Source organism: Marmota marmota, unplaced genomic scaffold (genome assembly GCF_001458135.2).
Source record: "Marmota marmota marmota unplaced genomic scaffold, marMar, whole genome shotgun sequence".
Classification (NCBI taxonomy): domain Eukaryota; kingdom Metazoa; phylum Chordata; class Mammalia; order Rodentia; family Sciuridae; genus Marmota; species Marmota marmota.
Genome location: NW_025999900.1, coordinates 64,152,338 through 64,163,664, shown reverse-complemented (window position 1 = coordinate 64,163,664; position 11,327 = coordinate 64,152,338). Strand labels below are relative to the sequence as shown.

At 35.3% G+C, this 11,327-nt stretch overlaps 1 long non-coding RNA gene across 1 annotated transcript in view; it reads left to right on the top strand.

Moving 5' to 3' along the window:
* LOC125615183 overlaps positions 1–5,783 on the top strand; it is an 18,142-nt gene extending 12,359 nt beyond the window's left edge. Inside the window, exon 3 of the long non-coding RNA XR_007345732.1 lies at positions 5,632–5,783. This is a non-coding gene — a long non-coding RNA (uncharacterized LOC125615183). The remainder of the gene's footprint in view (positions 1–5,631) is intronic.
* The last annotated feature ends 5,544 nt before the right edge of the window (positions 5,784–11,327 follow it).

Here is an 11,327-nt window from a genome sequence, read left to right as displayed (position 1 = left end):
GTAACTAAGAACAGAGTAGGGAGGAAGAGCATGAGAAGAAGATTAACATTAAACAGGGATGAGAGGTGGGAGGGAAAGGGAGAGAGATGGGAAATTGCATGGAAATGGAAGGAGACCCTCAGGGTTATACAAAATTACATACAAGAGAAAGTGAGGGGTAAGGGGAAAAAAAGTTGAATTAAAAAATTACAGAACTCAATAATACAATCATTAACTTAGACTTAACTGACATATATAGAATATTTCAACCTGCATCAAATGGGTACACTCTCTTCTCAGCAGCTCATGGATCCTTCTCTAAAATAGACCATATACTATGCCACAAAGCAACTCTTAGCAAATACAAAAAAGTAGAGATACCACCATGTATATTATCAGATCATAATGCAATGAAATTGGAAGTGAATGACAAAAAATAAATAAAAATTACTCCAACACCTAGAGACTAAACCATATGCTACTGAATGAACAATGGGTTGCAGAAGACATCAAAGAGGAGATTTAAAAATTCTTAGAGGTAATTTAGAACATAGACACAACATATTGAAATCTCTGGGACACTATGAAAGCAGTTCAATGGAGTTCATTCCTTAAAAGAAGAAAAAGTTGACAAATAAATTACCTCACTTTACATCTCAAAGCCCTAGAAAAAGAAGAAAAAATAAATAGCAAAAGCAGTAGAAAGCAAGAAATAATTAAAATTAGAACTAAAAATCAATGAAATCGAAACAAAAGAAACAATTTTAAAAACTGACAAAAACAAAATGTTGGTTCTTTGAAAAAACAAATAAAAATGACAGAAACATAGCTATACTAATAAAGAGAAGGAGAGAGAATTCAAATTACCAGCATACATGATGAAAAAGGTAACATCACAGCAGACAATACAGAAATACAGAGGATAATTAGAAATTATTTTGAAACCTTAAACACCAATAAAACAGAAGATATTGAAGGCATCGATGAATTTCTTAAGTCATAAAACTTGCCCAGATTGAATCAGAAAGATATACACAATTTAAACCAACCAATATCAAGTGATGAAGTAGAAGACACCATCAGAAGCCTACCAACAAACAAAAGCCCAGGACCGGATGGATACACAGCTGAGTTCTGCAAGACCTTTAAAGAAGAACTAAAACCAATACTCTTCTATTTATTTCAGGAAATAGAAAAAGAGGCAGTAATTCCAAATTCATTCTATGAGGCCAATATCACCCTGATTCCAAAACCAGGCAAAGACACATCAAACAAAGAAAACATTAGACTAGTATATCTAATGAACTTGTACATTGCTGGTGGGATTGCAAATTGGTGCGGCCAATTTGGAAAGCAGTATGGAGATTCCTTGGAAAGCTGGGAATGGAACCACCATTTGACCCAGCTATTCCCCTTCTCAGACTATTCCCTAAAGACCTAAAAAGAGCATACTATAGGGATACTGCTACATCGATGTTCATAGCAGCACAATGCACAATAGCTAGACTGTGGAACCAACCTAGATGCCCTTCAATAGATGAATGGATAAAAAAATGTGGCATTTATACACAATGGAGTATTATTCAGCACTAAAAAATGACAAAATCATGGCATTTGCAGGGAAATGAATGGCATTAGAGCAGATTATATTAAGTGAAGCTAGCCAATCCCTAAAAAACAAATGCCAAATGTCTTCTTTGATATAAGGAGAGCAACTAAGAACAGAGCAGGGAGGAAGAGCATGAGAAGAAGATTAACATTAAAAAGGGACCAGAGGTGGGAGGGAAAGGGAGAGAGAAGGGAAATTGCATGGAAATGGAAGGAGACCCTCAGTGTTATACAAAATTGCATATAAGAGGAAGTGAGGGGAAAGGGAAAGAAAAACAAGGGAGAGAAATGAATTACAGTAGATGGGGTAGAGAGAGAAGATGGGAGGGGAGGGGAGGAGAGGGGGGACAGTAGAGGATAGGAAAGGCAACAGAATACAACAGACACTAGTATGGCAGTATGTAAAAACGTGGATGTGTAACTGATGTGATTCTGCAATCTGTATATGGGGTAAAAATGGGAGTTCATAACCCACTTGAATCAAATGTATGAAATATGATATGTCAAGAGCTATGTAATGTTTTGAACAACTAATAATAAAAGATTTTTAAAAAGAGAGAGGAGAGAGAGAGAGAGAGAGAGAGAGAATTTTTTTAATATTTACTTTTCATTTCTTGGTGGACACAACATCATTGTTTGTATGTGGTGCTGAGGATCAAACTTGGGCTGCATGTGTGCCAGGCAAGCGCACTACCGCTTGAGCCACATCTGCAGCCCAGTCATTTATTTTTTACTTTTTCTTCTTTTAAGGAATCAACTCTATGCAATGAACTTTCCTCTTAGAACTGCTTTCATAGTGTCCCAGAGATTCCAATATGTTGTATCTGTATTCTTGTTCACCTCTAAAAACTTTTTAATCTCCTCCTTGATATCTTCTGTAATCCATTGTTCATTTATTAGCATATTAGTTTCCAGGTGTTGGAGTGTATTTATTTCTTATTTTATCATTGATTTATAATTTTATTCCATTATGATCTGATAGAATGCAGGATAGTATCTCTACTTTTTTATATTTGCTAAGAGTTGCTTTGTTGCACAGTATATAGTCCTTTTTAGAAAAGAATCCATGTGCTGCTGAGAAGAAAGTATATTTTCTCATTGAAGGTTGGAATATTCTATATATGTCAGTTAAGTGTAAGTTATTAATTGTATTATTGAGTTGTGTAATTTCTTTGTTCAGCTTTTGTTTGGAAGTTCTATCTAGTGATGAAAGAGGTGTGTTAAAGTCACCCAAAATTATTGTGTTGTGGTTTATTTGACTCTTGCACTTGAGAAGAGTTTGTTTGATGAACATAGCTGCTCCATTGTTTGGGGCATATATATTTATATTTGTTAAGTCTTAATGGCATATGGTTCCCTTGAGCAGTATATAGTGTCCTTCTTTATCCTTTTCGATTGACTTTAGTTTGAAGTCTACTTCATGTTATATGAGGATAGAAACCCCTTCTTGCTTCAACAGTCCATGTGAGTGGTATGATTTTTCCCAACCCTTCACCTTCAGTCTGTGAATGTCTTTTTCTATAAGATGTGTTTCTTGGAAGCAGCACATTTTGGGGTCTCTTTTTATCCAATCTGCTAGTCTATGTCTTTTGATAGGTGAGTTTAGGCCATTAACATTTAGGATTATTATTGAGACATGATTTGCACTCCCAGCCATTTTTGTTTATTTTTGGTAATTAACATGACTTGGTTTCTAATCTGATTAAATTTTCCTTTAGTGTATTCCATCCATCTGCTGATTTTCATCATTGTTTTCAGTTCCTCTTCTTGGAATATTTTGCTGAGGATGTTCTGTAGTGCAGGCTTTCTGGTTGTAAATTCTTTTAACTTTTGTTTATTATGGAAAGTTTTTATTTCATCATCAAATCTAAAGCTTTGTTTTGCTGGATATAAGATTCTTGGTTGCCATCCATTTTCTTTCAGAGCTTGGTATATGTTGTTCCACAATCTCCTGGCTTTGAGGGTCTGGGTTGAAAAATCTGCTGAGATATGAATTGGTCTCCCCTATATGTGATTTGATTCCTCTCTCTTGTGGCTTTTAAGATTCTATTCTTATTCTGTATGCTAGGTATTTTCATTATAATGTGCCTTGGTGTAGATCTGTTGTAAATTTGTACATTTGCTGTCCTGTAAACCTCTTGTATTTGTTTTTTTAATTCGCTCCTCATGTTTGGGAAATTTTCTGATATTATCTCAATGAAGAGATTGTGCATTCCTTTGATTGAAACTCTGTGCCTTCTTCTATCCCAATAACTCTTATATTTGGTCTTTTGATGCTGTCCCAGAATTCTTGGATATTCTGTTCATGGTTTCTAACTTTCTTCACTGTGTGACCAACTTTATTTTCCAGATTATATACTTTGTCTTTATTATCTGACGTTCTTTCTCCCAAGTGATCTAGTCTGTTGGTTATGCTTTCTATTAAGTTTTTTATTTGATTTATTGTATCCTTCATTTCAAGGATTTCTGACTGATATTTTTCAGGGTCTCTATCACTCTCTTGAAGTAATCTTTTGCTAACTGTATTTGCTCTCTTGTCTCATTGTTGGAGTGATCAATTTTTGCCTGTATTTGCTCATTTATATCATTCTTTAATTCACAGATCATGTTAATTATAAACCTTCTGAACTTCTTCCCTGACATTTCATCAACTTTTCTGTCCATAGTTTCTATTATTATAGTGTACTGGTTTGTTTGGGACACTTTCCTTCCTTTTTTTTTTCATGTTGTTTATGTGGAAGACACCATAAAATTTCTAGAGACATATTATCTACCCAAACCAAATCTGGAAGACATACATAATTTAAACAGATCAGTCTCAAACAATGAAATAGAAGATGCCATCAAAAGCCTATCAACCAAATAAAGCCCAGAACCAGCTGGATTCAAAGCTGAGTTCTACAAGACTTTCAAAAAGAATTAACATCAATATTCCTCAAATTATTTCATAAAATATAAAAGGAAGGAACACTTCCAAACTCATTCTGTGAGGCTAATATCACCCTGATAGCAAAACCAGACAAAGACACATTAGAGAAAGAAAACTTCAGACCAATAGCTCTGATGAATGTATATGCAAAAATTGTCAATAAAAATCCTGGCAAATTTCATACAAAAACATATTAAAAGGTAGTGCACCAAAATCAAGCATGGTTCATCCCATGAATGCAAGGTTGTTTCAATATACAAAATTCAATAAATATAACACATCACATCAATAGACTTAAAGACAAGAATTATATGATAATCTCAACAGATGCAGAAAAAGCATTTGTCAAAAATGCAGCACCCTTCATGTTCAAAACACCAGAAAACTTGGGATAGTAAGAACATACCTCAACAATATAAAAGCTATATATGCTAAACACAAGGCCAATATCATTTTAAATGGAGAAAAATTGAAATCATGCCCTCTAAGAACTGAAACAAGACAACAATTTCACCACTTCTATCCAATGTTGTCCTTGAAACGCTACCCAGAGCAATTAGACAGGAAAAAGTAATTTAAGGGAAATGAATAAGAAAAGAAGACCTCCAACTATCACTATTTGTTATTAACATAAATATATATTTAGAAGATCAAAAAAAATCCACCACAAAACTTCTAGAACTAATGAATGAATTCAGCAAAGTAGCAGGATATAAAATCAACACCCATAAATCAAGTGCATTCTTATACATCTGTGATGAATTGACCAAAAGAGAAATTAGGGAAAATAACCCATTCAAAATAGCCTCAAAAAATAAAATACTTGGGAATTAATCTTAAAAAAGAAGTGAAAGTTTTCTATAATGAAAAATATAGAACACTAAAGAAAGAAATTGAATAGGACCTTAGAAGATGGAAAGTCCTCCCATGCTCCTGCACAGGCAGAATTAATATTGGTCATATTACTAAAGCATTATACAGATTTAATGCAATCACTATAAAAATCCAAATGACATTCTTTACAGAATTAGAAAAAGCAATCATGAAATTCATTTGGAAAAATAAGAGACTCAGAATAGCCAAATCAATACTTAGCAAGAAGTATGGAGCAGGAGGCATCACAATACCAGACCTTAAATTATACTACAGAGCTACAGTAACAAAAACAGCATGGTATTGGAGCCCAAACAGACATGTAGAAAAGTGGTACAGAATAGAAGGCAGAGAGACAAATCCACATAAATACAGTTATCTCGTACTAGACAAAGGCACCATAAACACAGATAGCCTCTTCAACAAATGGTGCTGGGGAAACTGAAATTTTATATGTAGATTCTTCAACATCACTAGCAATTAGAGAAATGCAGATCAAAGTTACACTGATTCCATCTCACTCCAGTCAGAATGGAAATTGTCAAGAACACAAGTAACTGTAAATGTTATCTGCCCACCATTGAATGCTAAGGAAAAGTTGTCTGCTACAGAACTAGATTCACACTCAATACCTCTTTTTTGTTTTTTTGTTTATTTGTTCACTTTTTTTGGTACCCATGGATGGGGATGCAGATAAATTAGGATCCACCTGCCAACCCTCAACCGTAGAGACTGTGAATTGATCTGGACTCTTCACCACAAGTTCTGAGCCTCAATCATTAACTTTGGGGTATGGAATCCTCCAAATTCCTCTGAGCATGTCAGAAGTGCCTGAGTCCACAGAATCTGGGCTTGGATGGGGAGATACTGTGCCACACTTTCTTCCAGTCCCTTCCTTGGAGTTATCAGATGCAGCCTTCTCTCCAATCCACACACAGCTGGTCTTCCTCCCTGTGAAAGATCTCAAACCACCAATTTTATTTTTTTACGTTTTAAAATTTATTTTTTTATAATTAGGTATATATGACAGCTGAATGCATTTTGATTCATTGTACACAGTTGCAGCACAACTTTTTATTTCTCTGGTTGTACATGATGTAGCATTGCACCATATGTGCAGACATACCTCACATCCTACCAGCCAGGGTTCTCTGAGATACATGTTACAGTCACTCTTCTGTGTCCAGACTGACTCTCATGGTGAGAAAATTGTCCACTAGATTTTTGAGATAAAAAGGAGTTTCTGATCTTCTATGCTGCAAGTCTGGACAATGGAGGCCATCTGTGTACCTAGGGTAATGATGTCCATCTCACTCCACCATCATTCCTGTCCTCATATCCCCTCCAATCACCACCCTCCCCTTGCCCAGTCACAGTTCCTCCATTTTTCCCATGCCCCCTCCCATTATGGATCAGCATCCACTTATCAGAGAGAACATTTGGCCTTTATTTTTTTGGAATTGGCTTACTTTGCTTAGCATGATATTCTCCAGCTCCATCCATTTACTTGCAGATGCTATAATCTTATTTTTTTAATGCTGAGTAATATTCCATTGTGTATATATACCACAGTTTCTTTTTTTAAGAGAGAGGATAGAGAGAGAGAGAGAGAGAGAGAGAGAGAAATTTTTAAATATTTATTTTTTAGTTTTTAGCGGACACAACATCTTTTGTTTGTAGGTGGTGCTGAGGATCGAACCCGGGCTGCACGCATGCCAGGCGAGCACGCTACCACTTGAGCCACATCCCCAGCCCCTACCACAGTTTCTTTATCCATTCATCTATTGAAGGGCACATATGTTGCTTCCACAGTTTAGCTATTGTGAATTGAGCCTCTATAAACCACTGATATGGCTGCATTAGTATAGTATGCTGATTTTAAGTCCTTTGGGTATAGACTGAGGAGAGGAACAGCTAAGTCAAATGGTGGTTCCATTCCAAGTTTTCTAAGGAATCTCCATACTGCTTTCCAGAGTGGTGCACCAATTTGCAGTCCCACCAGCAATGTATGAGTGTATCTTTTACCCCACATCCTTGTCAACACTTACTATTATTTGTATTCTTGATAACTGCCATTCTGACAGGTGTGAGATGAAACCTTAGAGTAGTTTTGATTTGCATTTCTCTAATTACTAAAGATGTTGAACATTTTTTACATATTGTTGATTGATTGTATATCTTCTTCTGAGAAGTATCTGTTGAGCTCCTTGGCCGATTTATTGATTGGGTTGTTTGTGGTTTTTTGGTGTTAAGTTTTTTGAGTTCTTTATATATCCTGGAGGTTGTGCTCTGTCTGATGTGCATGTTCAAACACTACTTTTAAATGGAAGCACCCTCCACTTTCTTTTACTCAGCAGCACCACAGACTGACATAACTCATATCCTACCAGCCAGAGTTATCTGCAGATACATGTCACAGTCACTCTTCTGCGTCCAGACTGACTCTCAGGGAAAGAAAATTGTCCACTGGGTCATTGAGATAAAAAGGGGTTTCTGATCTTCTATGCTGTAAGTCTAGACATTGAAGGCCTTTTTAAAATGATTCTGTTACAGCATTATCTTAATGCACAGGGAACTGCTGGGAACCTCTTCTCTTGAGTCAGTTCACTATGCAGAACTCAGATCTAATTTCTTCTCAAACTGTATATTTGCTCAATAGGGGAGTCTGCATTCCTTAAGATAACTGGGATTATCTTTTTCACAGAGGGAAAATTCTCCTCTCCAACTGAGCTATTTGCCCAATACTGGTGCAGTCTATTTCTTCTTTTATTTATCTTATTATTACAAAAACAATATTTTAAGTTCTATCTTACCGCTGACTTTCTCAAGATGCACACCTGTGCTTTCCCATAGCCCCCCACCTAATTATGCAGCTCCATACCAATTAATTTAATTTTGGAGAAGAGTCAGTAAGAATTGAATGCTTCTATTCAGTCATTTTAACTTTACAAATTTGTTCTTTTCCCTTAGAATTTCTTTGATTATCCAGGGTCTTCCAGTGTTCAAAAAAATATTAATAAAAATATTATTTCCATTTTGGTGAAAAATGTCTTTGTTATTTCAACAACAATAACAATCCTTCTAATCCATGTACATGGGCTGTGTTTCCATATTTTTATACATTCTTCCATTGCTTTCATGAGTGTTTTATAATTTTCATAATAGAAACTTTAGCCACTTTCTTGGCTAAATTGATTCCTAGAGTTTTGTTGGTTTGTTGGGGTTTTTTATAGCCATCACAAATAGAAATGTTTTCTTAGCAATTTTGTTAGTGGCATATTAAAAAGTGTTGTGGGGTTTGTTTTTTTTTTTTTTTTTTTTGTATTGACTTTTTTGTACTGCAACCTTCTTGAACTTTTTTTTACAACCTATACAGTTTTTTTGGTAGAGATTTTAGGTTTTTCTCTTTATAAAATCATGTTGTTTGCAAACAGAAATAATTTGAGCTTTCCCTCCCTATTTGAATGTCTTTTGTCTTTTTATACTTTTTTAAAAAAAATAATGGTATAATATAAGAAAATTGGGATTTTTAAATAATAGATATTTGACATATAGAATTTATAACTTAATAGTTTACATATTTGCTTCAAATTTTTTCCCACATTTTTTATTACTGCATACATACTGATGGAACTTGTTATTATATACACATATATACACAATACATAATAATTTGGCCAATATCACTCCCCAGCACTCCACCCACCCCACCTTTCACCACTTGGTCCTTTTTCTCTGCTGATCTCCCCTTGATTTTCATGAGAACTACCCCCACCTTACTTTTCCTTTTTTCTCTCTAGCTTTCACAAATGAGAGAGAACATTTAATCCTTAACCTTCTGATTTTGACTTACTTGACTTATTTCTCTCCATTTTCCTGCAAATGACAAAATTTTATCTTTCTCTATGGTTAAATAAAACATATATATATCTCCATTCTTTATCCATTAATCTGTTGATGGACACCTAGGCTGGATCCATAGTTAGACTATTTTGAATTGTGCTGCTATAAACATGGGTATGCATGTGTCACTGTAGTATGATGACTATAATTCTTAAGGATAAATATCAAATAGTGGTAAATCTGGGTACATGGTGGTTCCATAGCTTGTCTTTTGAGGAATCTCCATACCAAAGTGTGGCATAGCTGGGTCATATGGTGGTTCCACGCCTTGTCTTTTGAGAAACCTCTATACTGATTTCTGTAATGACTGAACTAATTTGCAATCCCACCAATAGTGCAAAATTGTTTCTTTTTTTCTCCACATCCTCTTGGCATTTATTATTATTTGTATGCTTGCTAACTGCCAATGACCTTTCATTTTCTTCTAGAAGTTGCATGGTTTCTGGTCTAATTCTGAAGTCTTTGATCCCCATTTGATTTATGTGCAGGATGAGAGATAAGGGTCTAGTTTTATTCTTCTATGTATGGAGAACCAGTTGTCCCAGCACCATTTGTTTAAAAGGCTATATTTTCTCCAATGTATTTTTTGACACATTTGCCAAGGATCAGATGAGTGTATATGTGTGGATTTTTCTCTATCTCTTCTATTCTGTACCATTGGTCTATGTGTCTGTTTTTATGCCAGCACCATACAGTTTTTGTTACTATATTTGAAGATAGGTTTTGTGATGCCTTCACCACTGCTTTTTTGGCTTAAAATTGCTTTGACTATTTTGGGTCTTCATTTTTCCAAATTGTTTTAGTTAGATTTTTCACAGCTGATCAGAACAATTGTAGAAGAGGCAGAGTTTATTGAGGGGCTCACAGTTTCAGAGGTCTCAGTTCACATACAGCCAGATTCCATTGCTCAGGGCTTGAGGTAAGGCAGAACATCATGGTGGAAGAGTGTGGCTGAAGGAAGCATCTCACATGCAGATCAGGAAGCACAAAAAGACTCTACTTGGGGCTGGGGCTAGGGCTCAGCAGTAGCACACTTTCCTGGGTTTAATTCTCAGCACCATGTACAAATAAAATAAATATCTATCAACAACTAAAAAAAATTAAAAAGACTCTACTCACCAGATACCAAATATAGGCCCCAATATTATACCCATGGGGATACACCTCCTCCAACCACACCCTACCCAATTCAGTTACCATTCAATTAATTCCATAAGGGGATTAATTCATTGATTGGGTTCACCTAATCACAGATTAACCCAATCATAACCCAATCATTTCTATTCTAAACCTTCTTGCATTGTCTCACACATGGGAAACTCCCATCCAACCATGACACAAATGAATTTTATGTTTCTAGAACTTCAAAGAATGTTATTTGTAGTTTGATGGAAGTTGCCCTGAATCTGTATATTGCCTTTGGTAGTGTGGCCATTTTAATATAAATTCTGCCTATCCATGTACATGGGAGGTATCTCTATCTTCTGAGGTCTTCTTTAATTTCTTTTTTTCAATGTCTTTTTTTGGGGGTGGGGGGGTGTACTGAGGATCAAACCCAGGGCCTCATGCATGCAAAGCAGGCACTCTACCACTGAGCTATATCCCCAGCCCTCTTTTTTCAACATTTTATCATTTTCATTGTATTAGTCTTTCACTTCCTTGGTTACATTTATTTTTCGGAATTTTTTTAGAATGTTGGGAAAGAATTTTTTTTCTGTTTTCTTTCTCAGCAGACTTATTGTTAGTGTGCAGGAAAGCTATTGATTTTTTTAGGTTGATTTTGTAACTTGCTACTTTGGCAAATGTGTTTATTAGCTCTAGCATTCTTTTGGTGAAGTTTTTGGATCTTCTAGACATAGGATCATATAATATGCAAACTGATAATTTATTTCTTTCCTATTTTTACCCATTTTAATTTCTCCTCTTGCCTGATTGCTCTGGCTAGAATTTCTAGCATTACATTAAATAGACAAATGGTGGTTCCTTTCCAAATTTTCTGAGGTATCTTGTCACAGATTTTAAAAGAAATGCTTTC